The sequence below is a fragment of the Xylocopa sonorina genome, chromosome 9 (assembly GCF_050948175.1).
Source record: "Xylocopa sonorina isolate GNS202 chromosome 9, iyXylSono1_principal, whole genome shotgun sequence".
NCBI classification, from domain to species: domain Eukaryota; kingdom Metazoa; phylum Arthropoda; class Insecta; order Hymenoptera; family Apidae; genus Xylocopa; species Xylocopa sonorina.
The window spans coordinates 9,704,729-9,723,763 of record NC_135201.1 but is presented as its reverse complement, the minus strand read 5'-3'; the positions used below and the strand labels follow the sequence as shown (position 1 = coordinate 9,723,763).

Below are 19,035 nucleotides of genomic sequence, written 5' to 3'. Positions count from 1 at the left end.
AGCAGATAAAAAAGAAAAATATATTTATGGAAAAGTATTTTGTACCTTATTTGTTTTTTTTTGCTGATGAAAGTGGAAGAATAAGAAATAGCCCTCAGAAACGAGAGGGGTGGCAAGGACGTTGTAGGAAGAAGATTAAGCCTGAGAAAAATTCCGATAATCACTACAACCCTTAAAAGCAGATAAAAAAAGAAAATATATTTATAGAAGAGTATTTTGTATCTTATTTGTTTTTTTGCTGACGAAAGTAGAAGAATAAGAAATACAAGAGGGGTAGCAAAGATGGCGTCGATCTTCTCGCAACAAAAAATCCCCTGTCCACTCTAAATCAGAGCCAGCCGTCCCTGCCATTAATTAACGATATCGACAGCCCGCTAATAGACCGTCCGTTATAATATGAAAATTACACTTCGCGTGGAGCCCGGATAAACAGCCTCCTCCTCTCGCGACCATCGCGTGTCGCAGCTGTGGACCAGAACTGGTTTATTAATCGATTCTCATCTTTCATTTTGTCTCGCCAACCACACACTCGATTCTGCACTAACTGTGAGGAAATTCCATTGGAAAAATCGCTAAGGGCGTCGACCCTTATCCCAAGAGACTCATCCCCTATCCCAAGGCTGTAGGTAGCCAGCGTAGACTGGCTGAAAGGAAATCAAGTGCATCCCCGTCGGGGATTACACGGTCTCGAGGCTTCCGTCGACCTTCTTCGAAATGCACGGCGACTCGATCGGCTCTGCGAGCGAGGAGGGTGCTCTCGCGAGAGGGTGGAACGCGACAGCTTTCGCTTTCGAGGCTGGAGAGATCGTCTCTCCGACCCTCTCGTTGGGAGCTCGAAAGTCGCGCGCGTCGTACGTCGCTCCAGGTTCCAGCGAGTTTCACCTACCCCCGATTCTCTTGACTTTTCCGACCCTTTCGCCACCCCCTGGCCACGTGCCGAGGCTTTCCAGCCCCGCGGCCGTGAATGGACCAGCCAACCCCTTCCGCTCTTTGACCGTGTTCCGCTCGTTTCTGCGAATGGAGAACGGAAAGCGAGCGAGTAACGCGGCTCTGGATGGATCGTTCTTGGGATTATTGCTTGGGTGAGGGTGTTTTTTTGAGTAGGTGTCGCGGGTTTTGGGGGTTGGTGTCTCTTTTGATGAGATTTGGGTGAGTTGTTTAGGGTGCGAGTGGTTTGGATCAATGATAAGTGAGTTTGCGGATAGTTTTTTGGGGTGAAGGGTGTTTTTTAATGAGACACAGGGGAGGATAAGGTGTATAACGGGGTGAGTGTGTTTTCTGAGTGGATGTTATGGGTTTTGAGACTTGAGTGTCTCTTTTAATGAGATTTGGTTGAGTAGTTCAGTGTGCAAGTGATTTGGGTCAATAAAAAGTGCATTTGTGGATAGTTTTCTGAAGTGAAGGGTGTTTTTAAATGAGACACATGGGAGAATAAGATGTATAATGGGGTGAGTGTGTTTTCTGAGTGGATGTTATGGGTTTCGAGGGTTGGATGTCTCTTTTAATGAGATTTGATTGAGTAGTTTAGTGTGCAAGTGGTTTAGGTCAATAATAAGTGGATTTGCGTATAGTCTTTTGAATTGCATCGAGTTTTTTTAAGAAGAGGGTGTCTTCGAATGAGACATAGTGGAGGATAAGGTGTACAAGTCGTAAATTTTTTTAGTCCAAAGGATATGTATTATTTTAAAGAATAAGCTAGTAGTGTAGGTCAATAATAAGTTCGATTTCTGAATATTGTGAGAGTAATCACGTTTTTTAAATGTGTAATTTATATTATTAAGAGTAGCTGGATATCTTCGAGACACAATTGAAGATAATAATCATTTTATCCATCCAAGTAGTTCAACTCTAGATCAGTAATAACTGTAGAAACATTAACTCGTATTAATCACCCTGAAAATTAAAATCGCAGACATTTAAATAGCACCCAATTAAAGACAAGGATTATAACTACTCACCTTAACCCACAAAATATTAATTTCAAAAAAATTATAAGTACTCAACTTACCCATCAAATATTAATTTAAAAAAAAAAGAACTGAACTCTTTGAAGACAACAATCATAAGTACTGAACTTACCCATCAAATATCAATCTAAATCAAATTATAAGTACTCAACTTACCCATCAAATATTAATTTAAAAAAAAAGAACTGAACTCTTTGAAGACAACAATCATAAGTACTGAACTTACCCATCAAATATCAATCTAAAAAAAATTATAAGTACTCAACTTACCTATCAAATATTAATTAAAAGAAAGAAAAACCGAACTCTTTGAAGACAACAATTATAATTACTCAACTTACGCGCCAAATCTGAATTGAAAAGCAGAAACAGAACTCTTTATTCCTCCATCCGGCAAACTCGAGAGCGCGTGCCACTTACCCAGAAATTAGATATCGACACTGTCCTACAATATTCGAATATGGGTCGCGTTATCGGAGGAAGTTCGACTGCTCGTATCGGACAATTAACCGGCACGAGTTCGAATAACAGCCCGCGTCTAGCCTCGTTCTAATCGTAATTGGCGTCTGGAAGTTCCGCTGGCAACAGTCGCGACGCGAGCGCCGCCTCGTCGGGACGCGAGGCGATCTCGAGCGGTGCTACTTTCGCGAGATGTCAGCCGCGCGGTTGCAGCTTTCGCAGAGAAACGGAGAAACGCGGTCAGAAGTCTCGCGATCGACGAAAACCATCCGTTTATCGGGTCAACGATTGTTGGCATCGCTCGTCGCATCTGCAAGTAGCCCACGCGTGTTATTCTTCCGCTCTGGGGAGGATCAATTGAAGTTAGCATCAACAGATCGAGCCTCCACGGTGAATGGCGTCCATTTTGAACGTATTGGCTATTCAATATTTCGTTCATTCATTCTCTCGTGTGTTTCATTAATTGATTTATTTATTTGTTCGTTTTAGTTTGCTGGATTTTCTGTAGTATTGGCAGGTAATTGTGATATTAATTCGTACGATGTTCATCCTCTGATGTGTATTGGGTATTGAACATTTTGTTTATTCGCACGATGCAATGATTTTTAGCAATTTCATCCTCTGATGTGTGTATTGGGTATTGAACATTTTGTTAATTCGTACGATGCAATGATTTATATTAATTTCATTCTCTAAGGTGTTTAATGGCGTCCCTTTCGAACGTATTGGGTATTCAATATTTTGTTAATTTATTCTCTCATGTGTTCAATTAATTGATTTATTTATTGGTTCGTTTTAGTTGCTGGATTTTCTGTATTATAGTTAGATAATAGTAATATTAATTCGTAAGATGCAATAATTTTTATCAATTTCATCCTCTGATGTGTCTTAAGTTATGAACATTTTGTTAATTCGTGCAACGCAATGATTTATATTAATTTCATCCTCTGATGTATTTAATTAATTGGTTTATTTATTTGTTCGTTTTAGTTTGCTGGATTTTCTGTAGTATAGGCAGGTAACAGTGATATTTGTTAGTATAGAAGGTATTTCTGTGAGAATAAGCAGTTCTTTATTTTAATTCTGAAGAAAGTAAAAGTAGAATTTGTATTTTAGAAGATGCGAGAGAAATGGTGCTTTTATTCGTTATTTATTGGACTTTGAGTGATACTAGTGAGTAGTACGACTGTGCAATATCTGCGACGAAGTAGTTCTTCTCTTCGAACACAAGGGTAAATGCTTCGATTTTAATTCTTTTATACTTGATGCTTCCTCTGGATGTTAAGTGAAACAGATAGAAATATTTTAACAATATTTTAGCAATAATTTTTGTCGCCAACGTCTCTTAAATAATAGAAAATTTTAATTTAAATAGAAAACTTGTGATAGAATAAGTTTAACTTCAACAATCACTAGGATAAATGCTTCGATTTGAACCCTTTGTACTCGATGCCTCCTCTGAATATTGAACGAAACAGATAGAAAAATTTTAACAATACTTTTCAATCGTCAATGCTTCTTAGATGATAAAAAATTTCTGGAAAACCTGCAATGGAATAAGTTTAATCTCAGCAATCACTAATCAATGCTGATATCTCCTCAGAGGAAACATTCGAGTGCAAAGAATTAAACCAATTGCGATACTTAAAGGAAGAAGTTTAACTTGATCAATCACTAATCAATGCTGATATCTCCTCAGAGGAAACATCCAAGTGCAAAAGATTAAAGTAATTGCGATACATAAATAAATCGCGTGTAAAATGGCAAAAAGCAATATCGAAAGAAATAAAAAAAGAAAAGAAGAGAACCACCAAGTAAAATGGGCCAGAAATGGCAGTCGTAAGGTGACACGTGAACATTGCTGTAACGTGGGCGTGGATATCTATAATGAACGTCGACTCGAATCAACGGGACATCGTCTGGCCGCGATAAATTAATTAAACCAGCAGTGGCACCGACTCGGCTCAGATTTCCCAACGGCTGCATCCATCTCTCTCTCTCTCTCTCTTTCAACTGCGCGTGGTTCGAGTTCTGATCAATTTCTGATAGGCTCAGCACACGATATCGACTGTCGAAGAACGTACCTCGCGTTCCTTAATTGCCTCTATCAAACTCCGTCGACTAATTCTTCTTTGGTCCGTGGAATCTTTTTCCTTTTTATTTTATTTCGCATTCTAATGGACGTTTCGAACTTTGTGTGCGATCCATTTATTTGATCGAGCCTTCTGAAAGTGTGTTTGAGGAATAAGGAACATTGATGGCGAAATAAAATGAGAATATGGTTTAAAAAAGTATTAACGATATATTTAGCGAATACAAATGTTGGAAATGGGTAACAATAAATGAAAAACTGTTCAATGTTCTTTATAGTCTTCGACTTTATTTTTAAGGCTTGAATGGAACGTCCACAGGGTTTGAAGTGTTTTTCTTTTATTAGATAGATCTATTTTACAGTTTATATATTGGATTCTATTACCTAGCACAAGATTTACTTTTGTTTCTCCATTTGCATGTGAAAAAAATAATGCAACGATAAGTCTACTACTTTATTTAATTTCCATTTGTTTCTGGTTCCATGAACGTGGTCCACGAATAATTCCAAGCCTAACGAAACGCTATCAATTTTATTATTAAAATATTAAGAGACTTATACCTTGTAAAAATTAATTTTTAACTCGATAATTCGAGCCACTTCATCCCAAAAAATAGCAAAACCTGTTCCTTGGTCTAATTAATTTTTATCTCGATAATTCGAGCCACTTCATCCCAAAAAATTGCAAAACCTGTTCCTTGCAAAAATTAATTTTAATCTCAATAATTCGAGCCACTTCATCCCAAAAAAATTGCAAAACGTGTTCCTTGCAAAAATTAATTTTGATCTCGATAATTCGAGCCACTTCATCCCAAAAAAATTGCAAAACCTGTTCCTTGGTCAAATTAATTTTCATCTCGATAATTCGAGGCAATTCATCTCAAACACTTCAAAGACGAACAAAACAGAAAGAGATTTACCATTTAAAAGATTGCGAGCTGTAAGAAGATCGCAGCAGGATTCGTGCGCGCGCATGGACGCGCGAAATCGTCCGATTACCAACCGAGCAGAGGTCCGCCTGATTCAAATTCGCGTGGATCGTGAATATTCAGCGCGTGGCCCTCGCCGTGGTCCCGCGAGGGTGAAACACGAGGGGTGCCTAGCAGAGGTGCTCGCAGCTTGCCAAACGGGGATCAGAAAGTAATCTGACGCTTCTGCACACCGTGAAATGAATTTGTTCTATTATTCCGCGAGCGTCCGTCGTTACGTTTGTATTTCATTACGATGGACTCGCGTTCTAAGCTCTTTCTCGAGGTAATAACGTAAGGTATGGGGGTAGTAACGTTCTGAAGGTTTTAATGTATGCACGAGAGGGTGTGTAATTTTGTTCTTTGCTTGTAAGATGTAAAAAATGGTGGTAAGATGTTTGGAGACCATTGTGGATCACTTTGGATCATTCTGGAGGGTTTTAGAAGGGTGCCATTGGTGGTTTTGCATTGTACAAGTGTGCCATAACGGTTTAAAGGTGTTAATGTATGCATGCAAGGGTGTATAATTTTGTTCTTTGCTTGTAAGATGTAAAAAATGGTTGTAAGATGTTTGGAGACCATTGTGGATCACTTTGGATCATTCTGGAGGGTTTTAGAAGGGTGCCATTGGTGGTTTTGCATTGTACAAGTGTGCCATAACGTTTTAAAGGTGTTAATGTATGCATGTAAGGGTGTATAATTTTGTTTCTTACTTGTGAGACTGAAAGAATGGAAGTAAGATATTTTGAGATCATTTTGGATCCTTCTGTAGGATTTTAAAAGGGTGCTATCGGTGGCTTTGCATTGTACAAGTGCACCATAACGTTCTAAAGGTTTTAATATATTTACGCAAGGGTGTATAATTTTATTTTTTACTTGTGAGATGGAAAGAATGGAAGTAAGATATTTGTTGACCATTTTGAATCCTTCTGTAGGATTTTAAAAGGGTGCTATCGGTGGCTTTGCATTGTACAAGTGCACCATAACGTTTTAAAGGTTTTAATATATTTACGCAAGGGTGTATAATTTTATTTTTTACTTGTGAGATGGAAAGAATGGAAGTAAGATATTTGGTGACCATTTTGAATCCTTCTGTCGGATTTTAAAAGGGTGCTATCGGTGGCTTTGCATTATACAAGTGCGCCATAACATTCTAAAGGCTTTAATGTATGCGTGCGATGGTATATAATTTTATTCTTTGCTTGTGAGATGAAAAGAATGATGATAAGATGTTTGGAGACCATTATGGGTCCTTCTACAGAGTTTTAAGAGGATGCAATTACAGATTTTGCATTGTACAAGTGCACCAAGATGGAATTAATCGTGGGTTTAATAAAACCACGATCGATCGACGAATTTTACATGGAATCTTTCCAAACATTAGTCGATTATCCACTTCCGTGGTAACTTTAATCGTTACTGGCGATTCAATTGTGATCGCGCGTGTAATAATTAATTCGCGAGCGGAGATTTTTGGCGCCGTTTATTGCATGGACACGCAGAGAATTGGCAGAGAGATAGGATATCCTTTTGGAAAGGATAATACACCAGTTTGAACGAGGAATAGAGGAGATTTATTCTTTGGCTGTTAGTTGGACGAACGTTCTGCGAAATTTACAATTCAAGAGGGATTAAGACCAGGTATTTAATGGACAATAATTCCTGGTTAATTATTGGAATTATTGGAAAGATTTGTGCGATTGCAAGGGGAATTAAGAATTCCTGGGGCGACAGTCGTTTACTTCTTTTAAGGAAATAAAGAAGAACACTTCAGGAGTCATTTAATCGATAATATACACAGTTTTATGCATTTATATTGTAAATTCAGATAAGATTTAATTATAAGGAATATTATAAAATAATTTATAATAATTAACTTGTAAGATCACACTGTAGCAAATGTACACTATTAAAAGGACTCAATAAACGTTCAGTTATTGCTAATTAATTGTTTAATCAATCAATAACCAGTCCAACAATCCTGTAAAGACCAAACCCAGTCCATAAGCGAGATAAAACTCGTAAAACATAGCCCTGCTCAGAATTAAACTTAGTTGTAGGCTTAAATTTCGCAAAATAGGACTTTGTATCAGGAGAACATGACGTCATAGGAGGTATCGGAAATTCCAGGAATTCTTGATGACGTCATTTCCAAGAAATGGCATTTTCGAATACCTCCTCACATGTTATGTTCTCCTGATACAAAGTCGATTTTTCGACCAAAATCTTGAAAATTCGACTTTGTATCAGGAGAACATGACGTCACAGGAGGTATTTTTGCCACTTCCAGGAAAATGACGTCACTTCCAAGAATCACTGAAATTCCAGGAATTCTCGATGACGTCATTTCCAAGAAATGGCACAATTCGGATACCTCCTATGACGTCATGTTCTCCTGATACAAAGTCGATTTTCAAGGTTTCGATCGCTAAAATCGAGAAAGTATCAGGAGAACATGACGTCATAGGAGGTATGCTTGCCACTTCCAGGAAAATGACGTCATTTCCAAGAATAGCCGAAATTCCAGGAATTCTTGATGACGTCATTTCCAAGAAATGGCACTATTCGGATACCTCCTCACATGTTATGTTCTCCTGATACATTGCCGATTTTTCGACCAAAATCTTGAAAATTCGACTTTGTATCAGGAGAACATGACGTCATAGGAGGTATCCTTAAACGCCACTTCTTGGAAATGACGTCATCGAGAATTCCAGGAATTTTAGCTATTCTTGGAAGTGACGTCATTTTCCTAGAAGTGGCACGCATACCTCCTCACCACTTATGTTCTCCTGTTACAAAGTCGAAAAATCGGCAATGTATCAGGAGAACATGACGTCATAGGAGGTATGCTTGCCACTTCTAGGAAAATGACGTCATTTCCAAGAATAGCCGAAATTCCAGGAATTCTTGATGACATCATTTCCAAGAAGTGGCACTATTCGAATACCTCCTCATATGTTATGTTCTCCTGTTACAAAGTCGAATTTTCAAGATTTCGGTCGAAAAATTGGCAATGTAACAGGAGAACATGACGTCATAGGAGGTATGCTTGCCACTTCCAGGGAAATGACGTCATTTCCAAGAATAGCCGAAATTCCAGGAATTCTTGATGACGTCATTTCCCAGAAGTGGCACTATTCGAATACCTCCTCATATGTTATGTTATCCTGTTACAAAGTCGAATTTTCAAGATTTTGGTCGAAAAATCGGCAATGTATCAGGAGAACATGACGTCATAGGAGGTATACGAATAGCGCCACTTCTTGGAAATGACGTCATCGAGAATTCCTGGAATTTCAGTGATTCTTGGAAGTGACGTCATTTTCCTGGAAGTGGCGAGCATACCTCCTATGACGTCATGTTCTCCTGATACTTTCTCGATTTTAGCGATCGAAACCTCGAAAATCGACTTTGTATCAGGAGAACATGACGTCATAGGAGGTATCCTAAAGTGCCACTTCTTGGAAATGACGTCATCAAGAATTCCAGGAATTGTCGATACCTCCTATGACGTCATGTTCTCCTGATACTTTCTCAATTTTGCGATCGAGAACCCCAATTTCTGACTTTGTATCAGGAGAACATAAGTTGTGAGGAGGTATTTTAATTGATGAAGAGGACAAGGAAGAATGTAGGTGGTGGTTCGAGGTGGAGGGTAAATGAGAAAACTTGTGGAATTACGTTTAAACAATTAATTTATTGAGTAAAATTAATGGTACATACAGTAATATACATTATATACAATATTTTGGTAATACAGAGTGATATATAAAGTATATGATACACTATTCTCTTCTTTTCTTTTCTTTTATCTTCTCTCTTCTCTCTTCCGTTTCCGAATGCAAAATTGAGCAAACACCACTGAATCGAGCAGATTCCTCGACTTCCATTCATTCTTCAAACTCCTCCTTCAATTCTCCAGTTGTAACACCTGTAAAAGGAAGAAAAGACCAATAAATCAATGGCAAAGTGATAGAACTGTACGTTCTAAAGAACCAAACCTTCCAAAAGTATTCTACAACCCTCTAAATGTTTCTATCCCCACTCGATCATACAATTACCCCATGAAATAAGAACCAAACCATTCAAAAGAATTGTACAACCCCCTAAATATTTCTATTCCCACTCGATGACCCAACTACCCCATAAAATAAGTTCTAAACTTCCTAACAAAATTCTAGAGCCCTCAAAATGTTTCTATTTCTACTCGATCACCCAACTACCCCATAAAATAAGTTCTAAACCTCCCAACAAAATTCTAGAGCCCTCAAAATGTTTCTATTTCTACTCGATCACCCAACTACCCCATAAAATAAGTTCTAAACCTCCGAACAAAATTCTAGAGCCCTCAAAATGTTTCTATTTCTACTCGATCACCCAACTACCCCATAAAATAAGTTCTAAACCTTCCAAATGAATTCTACAACCCTCCAAATGTATCTATCCCCACTCGATCACCCAAGTACCCCATAAAATAAGTTCTAAACCATCCAAAAGAATTCTACAACCCCCTAAATATTTCTACCCCCCACTCGATCAGCCAAGTACCCCATAAAATGCACCCCAAAAAAACCAAGCCCACATTGCAACCTTCCACAAAGCCACAACCTACCAATAAACATAAAAATATCTACCAAACAGGTCTCTATTGCCATTCGTCTGTGAAACAATCTCCCAGAAAACTGCGAAAAAAGAGCAGCCCTCGATCGAGCCACTCACTCGCTACCACCAGGAAACTTCCATTATATCTCGACGTTCATTGTCCTCTCTGCGAACCTTCAGGCGATTCCAAAGTTCCACTCGAAACTGTCCCGAACCGACGCGACCAGGCGGCTCTGTGGGCGTAGCTGGAGAAACCTCGAAACCAGAGATAAGAAATAGGTCCAGCAGGACGAGGAGGGTCTCAGAGCGAAGCTGGCTACGAATGTAGGTCGCACTGTCACTGCCACGACCCGGTTTCACGACCTGGCCACCCTTCGCTCGCCCCAGAATCCAACCCCCCCGAAAACTGTGGTCCTGCGTCATCAAGGACGGTCTCTGGGATCCTTAAATAATAGAAATTTTCTCGTATTCAATATGAAAAAGTTTAAATGTAATTGCACGTAAAATTTTGAACATTTTGATGCAAATGACGTCTATAGCCGTCAGATCCTTGGCGACGCAAATTACGGCTATAGCCGTCAGATCCTTGGCGACGCAAATGACGGCTATAACCGTCAGATCCTTGACGATATATACACAAATGACGTCTATAGCCGTCAGATCTTTGGCGATCTGTACGCAAATGACGGTTATAGCCGTCGAAAGTTTTTTTTTTTTTTAGAAAAAACTGTGATGAAATGTGATAATTTTCACTGCTCTCGATTTCATTTGGCAGTCATAAACAATCGAAAGAAAAGAAAAACGTGTTTCTAAGAGCGATCGTAAAGTCAAAAATGTGCGTCAAAGTGTTAAATACGTTTCCACCCTCGCCATCGCGTTCTCTCTCCTCCACCCCCTCTGAAATCGCGTCTGCTACGTCAGAACGCTGCGTTACTCGAGGCGCACCCTTCTACCTGACGAGTTCTCCACGAGGACTTCCGTTCGCCGTGTTACGTAACGAGAACGAGGAGGTGAATACGAAGATGGTATTCGTCTCGCGTTCTTTTTTTCTATTTTACGTTAACAGTGATTTTTGAGATTAATGAGGAGTGCTTTGGGATTTAAATTAAGGAGGCATTTGTTCAGCGAGGGTGTCGTTCAATTTTTCCACCCCAAATAGTAGTAATAATTAGTGTATATGTGTGTAGAATGATGATTCTTTTGGAAAAAGAAAATGTTTCAGTTTGAGAACTGTCGATTTTCAAATTAACAGCGTGTAGAAAGAATGAAATTAGCCAGAAATGTTCCATTTTTCCACCCCAAAAAGTAGTAATAATTAGTGTAGAATGACGATTATTTTGAAAGAAGATGTTTCAATTAAAAAGCCGTCGATTTTCAAATTAACAGCGTGCAGAAAGAATGAAATTAGCCAGAAATGTTGTCGAGTCACCCAATTTTCATTTGTCCGTTGAAAAGCGGCGATTCTCGCGGGGTTTTATGAAATAATCATCAAAGGAGCCCACGAAACGGAATAGTCTCTCTCTCTCACTCTCTCTCTCTCTCTCTCACTCTCCCTCTCTCTCTCTGGTGGGTGTAATTACACCGCTAGTAATTATTCAAATTGGATATCGCGATACGATTGCTCCTTCGCGAGATAATTCGAGCATCCACCCCGAATACCTGCTTCCATTTCTCACCCCCATCGACGCGAATCTTTTCTTCGAGACGAGAGTCGCGTTTCTTTTTTTTTTTTTTTTTTTTTTTTGCCTCCCACGAGACGCGACTGTGCGCGATAATTATTCGAAATAATTGGATCTGTCCCTGATTAATTAATGGATAACCGTTCCAGTTGTTTTAATCGTAACTGTCGACGAGTTTCTTAGATTAAATCGAGGAATGTACTGTTTGCAACATTGTTAGTGATTTTCTGTCGTTCTTAAGGGATTCGTTGAGAATCTTTACTGGTTAAATTATTTAAATTCATCTGCAAACTCTTCTTAATTCTACGCAATGTGTAATGTTAGTACTGTGCATTAAAATTGAGAGAGAATAATTTCAGTAATTAATTATTCGAGGGATGAAAATGGAACGGGGCGAAGAGAAAAAGTAGATGGAAAATTGAACGGAGAGTAACGCGACAAGCAAATGGGAATTAAATAAACCAGCGACAAATAAGAATTAAATAAAACAGCATAAAATTGAAACAAATGGAAACGAAATGAAACAATCCAATATAAATACAATAAAATGTTCAAAGCCTGCACTAAAATTGTTAATATTCAATAAACATGCTTCACATTACAAAATAGCAGAACCAAAAAAAAAAGCAACAGACAATTATTATCGTTAATTAAATACAAAAAAATCTGCAGAAAATTTTCAATTTCCAACTGGGTTAATAAAAAGAAAAGAAGGAAAGAAAACGAAATAAAACAATCCAATATAAATACAATCAAATATTTAAAGCCTGCACTAAAATTGTAAATATTCAATAAACGTGTATTCAGATTACAAAATAGAAGAACCACAGAAAAAAGCAACAGATAATTATTATTATTAATTAAATAGAAAAAAATCTGCAGAGAATTTTCAGCAGAAACTTACCAACTGTGTTAATAAAAAGAAAAAATAGAAACAGAGGGAGAGTAATTGCGACGCGTTCGCAGTTTCGATTCTCATTGTCAGACACTAAAACTCATTAACCAGACGCATATACGCGTCAGAACGAGGCTGCATTTGCATTTCTAGAATCCACTCAGACACGCGTTCCAGCCATTCGATCGCATCTATGCGAACCGGGCCACTTGTCACCCTCGTTCGAAGCAGGAGGGGTGGAAAAAAAATCCAATAACAAACACACGTGCTTCGAGCACCCCTCTGACACCCGGAAAGAACATCGCATCGAGTGCATTCGATATCTGAATGTTAACATCTCGACAGCGTACGCGTTTCGAGCTCTCTATTATAATGTTTGATAATGTTTCAGTCGTAACGCTGAATCAAATTTCTTCTCAAAGAGACGAAAAATGATCTGTGAATATTTAATATTTTCGTGAACATCGCATCGAGTGCATTCGATATCTGAATGTTTAACATCTCGACAGCGTACGCGTTACGAGCTCTTTATTATAAATTTTAATAATGTTTCAGTCGTAACGCTGAATCAAATTTCTTCTCGAGGGATTTAAAAACATATTTATAACAGAGAAGAAAAATGATCTGTGAATATTTAATATTTTCGTACGAAATAATTATTCGAAGAGCTTGAAGAACTTCATGATCCGCAGATTACACGAATAAATGAAAAGATGTAGAAAATAAAATAGATGGAAATATATTTCAAAGTATTGCTATATAAAAATCATAAGAGAAATATATTTAAGCTAGATTTAGGTGTCTGTATATTTCTATATTTGATTGTTGTATATATATATATATATATATATTCTTTTCTGTTTTTTTTCTAATATATAAATATATAATTAATTTTTTCTAATATATATACAACCCCTAACAAAATTCTAGAGCCCTTTAAATATTTCTATCCCCACTCGATCACACAATTATCCCATAAAATAAGAAGCAAACCATCCAAAAGAATTCTGTAACCCTCTAAATGTTTCTCTTCTTACTCTATCTAGAGTTTAACTATCTTATAATTTGGAAATATTCTTTTCTGCTTTTTTTTCTAATATATATGTATATATAATTATTTAATATAATATATAATAACTATATTTTATTACTAATTATAAGATAATTAAACTCTCCAGTTACATATATACATATATTAGAAAAAAAAGCAGAAAAGAATATTTCCAAATTACAAGATAATCAAACTCTCTAGTTCTTACATCATCCCCTTTTATATATAATTATTTATAATATAATATATAATAATTATATTTTATTACTAATTATAAGATAATTAAACTCTCCAGTTACATATACATATATTAGAAAAAAAAACCAGGAAAGAATATTTCCAAATTGCAAGATAATCAAACTCTCCAGTTCTTACATCATCCCCTTTTATATATAATTATTTATAATATAATATATAATAATTATATTTTATTACTAATTATAAGATAATTAAACTCTCCAATTACGTATACATATATTAGAAAAAAACCAGGAAAGAATATTTCCAAATTGCAAGATAATCAAACTCTCCAGTTCTTACATCATCCCCTTCACGCAGAATCCACTAACTGCAGCCTCTTACGTCACTGGTCTGCGACCAAATATGTCCTTACCCCTTCTTCCAACCCTCGACCAAATATCTAACTCGCCATAAAAATTAAATTTCCTTCGATAAACCCTATTACACAAAAAGCAACTCTGAAAACTCGAACCATTGCGTGAGATTCATCCCTAAACGCGAGAAATAGAATAGGAAGGACCCTCTGGTTTGGTCCTGGACTCGCAATAACGAACGAGAAGATGGATACACGCGTTATATACTCAGTATCGATTACGAGAGGGAACGTGCACGAAGCCAGACTTAATTCGTGAAACGTTTTCACTGAGCAAACTGCCTGGTTCCAACAGTTTCGCAGTGGATTTTCAATTTTTGCGAGAGACTCGCGAACTCTTAGAGCAGAGTTGGCCATAAATTGGCTGGAGAACCGAGTCCAGTCCTGGAGCCATTCGAAATTGGGCTCACGCTCGGGTGACAGGCGTGGAGAGGCGAAGAGAGAGAGAGAGAGAGAGAGAGGGAAAATGGAGCGACGTATAAACGCGAGAGGGCTCGCGCACCTCCTCGCCATCCACGTCGCGTACTGTCCGCCTTTCGAGGATTCATAAATATTCTACGAGATGGGCGGAAGGCGTATCGGTCGTCTGAAAATTTCTTTACAATATTTCTATGGCGACACGCGAGCTGGAGACGCGCACGGTCGACGTAAACGTCATTTATTGGAAAACTTTCGTTCGCGTCCCGACCTCTGTCCCGTTGCAATTTCCAGCCCCGTCGTCCCATTTCTCCTCGATCCTGGGCACGTGTACTGGGTGTTGCGAAAGAGAGTCCACCTCGAGGAGCCTTTTTTCAATTTTCTTCGACGATAGTAGACGCGTTCAGTCTTCAATCGCTAGCGATGCTTCCATCTTGTAACATGAAAAAGTGTGTCTTAGTCCTTTGCAACTCTGTGAAACGAATTCTTATAAATGTATGAAATAATTGCAGCAAATGCTTCCATCTTGAAGCATGAAAAAATATGTAAAATATATCTTAACCCTTTGCAAGTTCATAAAACGAATTCTTATAAGTATGTGAAATAATTTCAAAGGCATTTTGGGACATGAAAAAATATATCTTAACCCTTTGTAACTCTATGAAATGAATTCAAATGCTTCCATCTTGAAATATGAAAAAATATATAAAATATATCTTAACCCTTTACAACTCCATGAAAGGAATTCTTATAAATATATGAAATAATTTCAAATGCTTCTATCTTGAAAATTCTTATAAATATATGAAATAATTTCAAATGCTTCTATCTTGAAAATTCTTATAAATATATGAAATAATTTCAAATGCTTCGATCTTGAAAATTCTTATAAATATATGAAATAATTTCAAATGCTTCTATCTTGAAAATTCTTATAAATATATGAAATAATTTCAAATGCTTCTATCTTGAAAATTCTTATAAATATATGAAATAATTGCAACCATTTTGAAACATGAAAAACTATATGAAATACACCTTAACCCTTTGCAACTCCATGAAACGAACTCTCACAAATATACAAAATAACTTCAGAACACTACTCTGAAATTTCATGTTTCAGAAAAAAGTAAAGAAGAAGCATGTCTCGTTAAGAAATCATACCCAGCGATCATAAGGAATTCAACAGGCCTGCGATGCGCGTCTGGTGCACGCTTCCGGTTCGAATGTGTATCGAACGAGAAAGAAACGCTTCGAGGGAAATTTCAAACTAACGTGGAAGCGAGAAAAAAGATCGCAGCGAGAAATAACTCGAATACCAACCCTCGAGACGGCCAAATAAATTTTTGCAAAGAGCCACGAGTAAATATGTGCCGCGGTTATGCAGCCTGCGATGCACTTCCGGTGGTGCACGCGCCTCTGCACGTCTTCCTGTGGTGCACGAGTGAAAAAGCAATCGCGAAGAGCGACTCGCCAGGACCCACGATGGGATCGTAAGTTTCTTCTCTGAAATAGAGATGAGTCCCTGGTGAATGATACGGATAATATATGCTCGAGGATTTCGAACTTTTATATAGGGTGTTTGTGTAAATACAGAAATGAGAATGGAGGTACGTGAATGATTAATTACATTTTTGTGTGCATAGAGCGATGGAAGTATATGATAAAAATTTTTGATTAAGTAGAAAATGTTTTTATAAGTTTGTTCTTAAGTAGCGTGTACTAAGTGAGAATTACTTTGCTAGGACACTTGTGGGAATGCAGAGTTCTTCTTTGGTGTATTCAGAGAAGTATGCATTAAGGGGTTCGTTTATAAAAACTGCAAAAAATTGTAATCCACGAAATAGTAAATTTCTAATGATTTAATATTATTGATTCCAGTGATGTACTAGTGTTTTTTTAAGTTTGTTCTTAAATAGTGTATACGAAGTGAAAATTACTTTGCTAGGACACTTGTGGGAATGCAGAGTTCTTCTTTGGTGTATTCAGAGAAGTATGCATTAAGGGGTTCGTTTATAAAAACTACATGAAACAGTAGCTTTCTAATGATTCAATATTACTAATTCCAGTGGTGTACTGGTGTCTTTTTAATAAGATAAAATTAATTAACGAGTGTGAGTAAAAAGAGGCTATCGATAAGCGTTTCTCAACCTTATCGACCAACGACTTACCTTAAAATTTCTTTGCAATCGATGATCAGTATTTCTCATCGTCGAGCCATTTGTTAACATTAAACGTTATATTATTTATTCTCACTGTTGAAGGCTCTTTAACGTGTTTCTCGATGAATTATCAGTAAAAAATAACTGGTTGAGTTGTTGAAGACTGGAGAAAGGAGACGAAAGAAAGCAGCTTTACCGACTTCGTGATTAGTCGCTTCCAGACGAGGACAGATGGAGATACTTGGATAGGAATTTCATTCGAATCATTCGATATCTCGAAATTTCAAATACCCCCGCGATTCTCGTTCCATTTGAATCGCAGGACTCTCGTTGCGTTCTCTGACGACTCTCGACGACTCAATCTTACACAGTTCTCTGAAATCATGCAAATTGTTATTTGTAGCAACGAAAACTTTCAATTTTAAGTTCAATTATGTATTATTAAGGTAGATAAATAAAAATTAGCCAGGAAAGAGAGACTTTGACTCGAGAAAGTGAACAGTTCCCGTCGACGAGGGAACAGGAAACGGAATCGCGATGGGAAACGGTTAGATCAGCGTCTGGGATACAATGGATACCGTGTATTATATAAAACCTCATTGTTACAAGGTACATAGTCGTACATCCGCAAGAGTTCTCTGATTTCGTTCGCCAGAACTCGCGATTCTATTTCTTTTTTTTTTTTGCTTTTTCGTTCCATTTCTTTCTCTTTCACCTGATGCAACAGGTGCGCTACTAATTAGTCCGACTGTTGCTCGTCGATACACGTCGATATTCGTCCTCGCCACTTTTCTCGTGTATCGCGATTATTGCACACCGATTCTTTCAACAGCGAACAAGAACAGTAAAACCAGACGCAGTGCGAAGAACATTGCTGCCTCCACCCTTCGATTTTTAAATAATCGTCGCACGTTTGCATATAAAATATTCAAATTCCATGTAGCATAGTTTTGTTCCTCTTCTTTTTTTTTGTTGTTGACAATTTAAACTGTGGAATTTGATTTTTATTTGTTTCTGTTGCGGTAAAAACATGCAGAAATAGTTTATATACATATATATATAGAAATCTGCGTCTGATTTTTTTTTTAATGTACACTGAGACTCACAAATGAGCGTACATTTACTAATTCTATAATTATAGTTCTCATAAAAATTCCTCTTCCAATTTTTAACTAAAACAGCAAGGTACTGTTCTCCAAAAATTGCTATACCCTTCGTCTCTATCACAAAATGTTGCAAACCTTCTTATCCACGGAGAACGCGTTCTGTTATCGCGAAAATTTGAGTCAGACGAATTTTGTAATTCACGCAACGTGCACGCAGAGATCTTTGAACAACGATTCGCTTTGGATCATCGTTGTTCCTATCGCCGCTCGAATGGAGGAGCGTGGAGGACGCTGAGAACGCGAACCCAATACACACCCGTTAAATTATCACATGGTACGACCATCTGTTCCTTTACACGAGAGACTAGCTTAAGGTAATTCCGTCACGCGACGACAGTTACGTCGACGAATAAATCTCTCCTCCCTTTTATGGTACAATCGATACGCCAGGCGTTACCAATCGATCGAACCTCTGTTTTCACAGCTCACTCGATTCCATTTAACGAGAGTTTTCACGAAACACGTGTTTGTGAACCAAGGAATTAAAAGAAACAGGACAAATCGTCTCGAGACATCGATCGCAGTTGCTTCGTTCTTGAAATTCCCTTTAAAAATCGTTATCGAAGGATAACTCCTGGCGCGCAGTTTTACAATTCCTTTTATATATAATTATATACATAAAAAACCATCGACTAACTCTACGTTATTTTATATACAATCAGAAGACGACGTTTACAGTTCAGATATAAGAACGCAACCCCAAAGTTCAATCGTGACACGTATAAAATACTATGATTACAATTAGAACACTGCATATACATATAATTACAATTTGGAGGACGAGGTAACCCCTGCGCTGGATCTCTGTCGAATTCTACATCCGTAAGGGTTTTAATTAACCCTTGAATACAACCCTTCAGGCACCACGCCAGTCGCCTAATTTCAATTGAAAATTGATTAATCTTTTCGAATAAAAAATTCGACGAAGCACTTAATGCAGACATTGTGACTTAAAATCGAT

General features: G+C 37.6%; 1 protein-coding gene across 1 annotated transcript in view; it reads right to left on the bottom strand.

Annotated features, from left to right (window-relative positions):
* Nucleotides 1-19,035, bottom strand: part of LOC143426990 (uncharacterized) — a 316,082-nt gene that overhangs the window by 233,710 nt on the left and 63,337 nt on the right. The window lies entirely within an intron of this gene.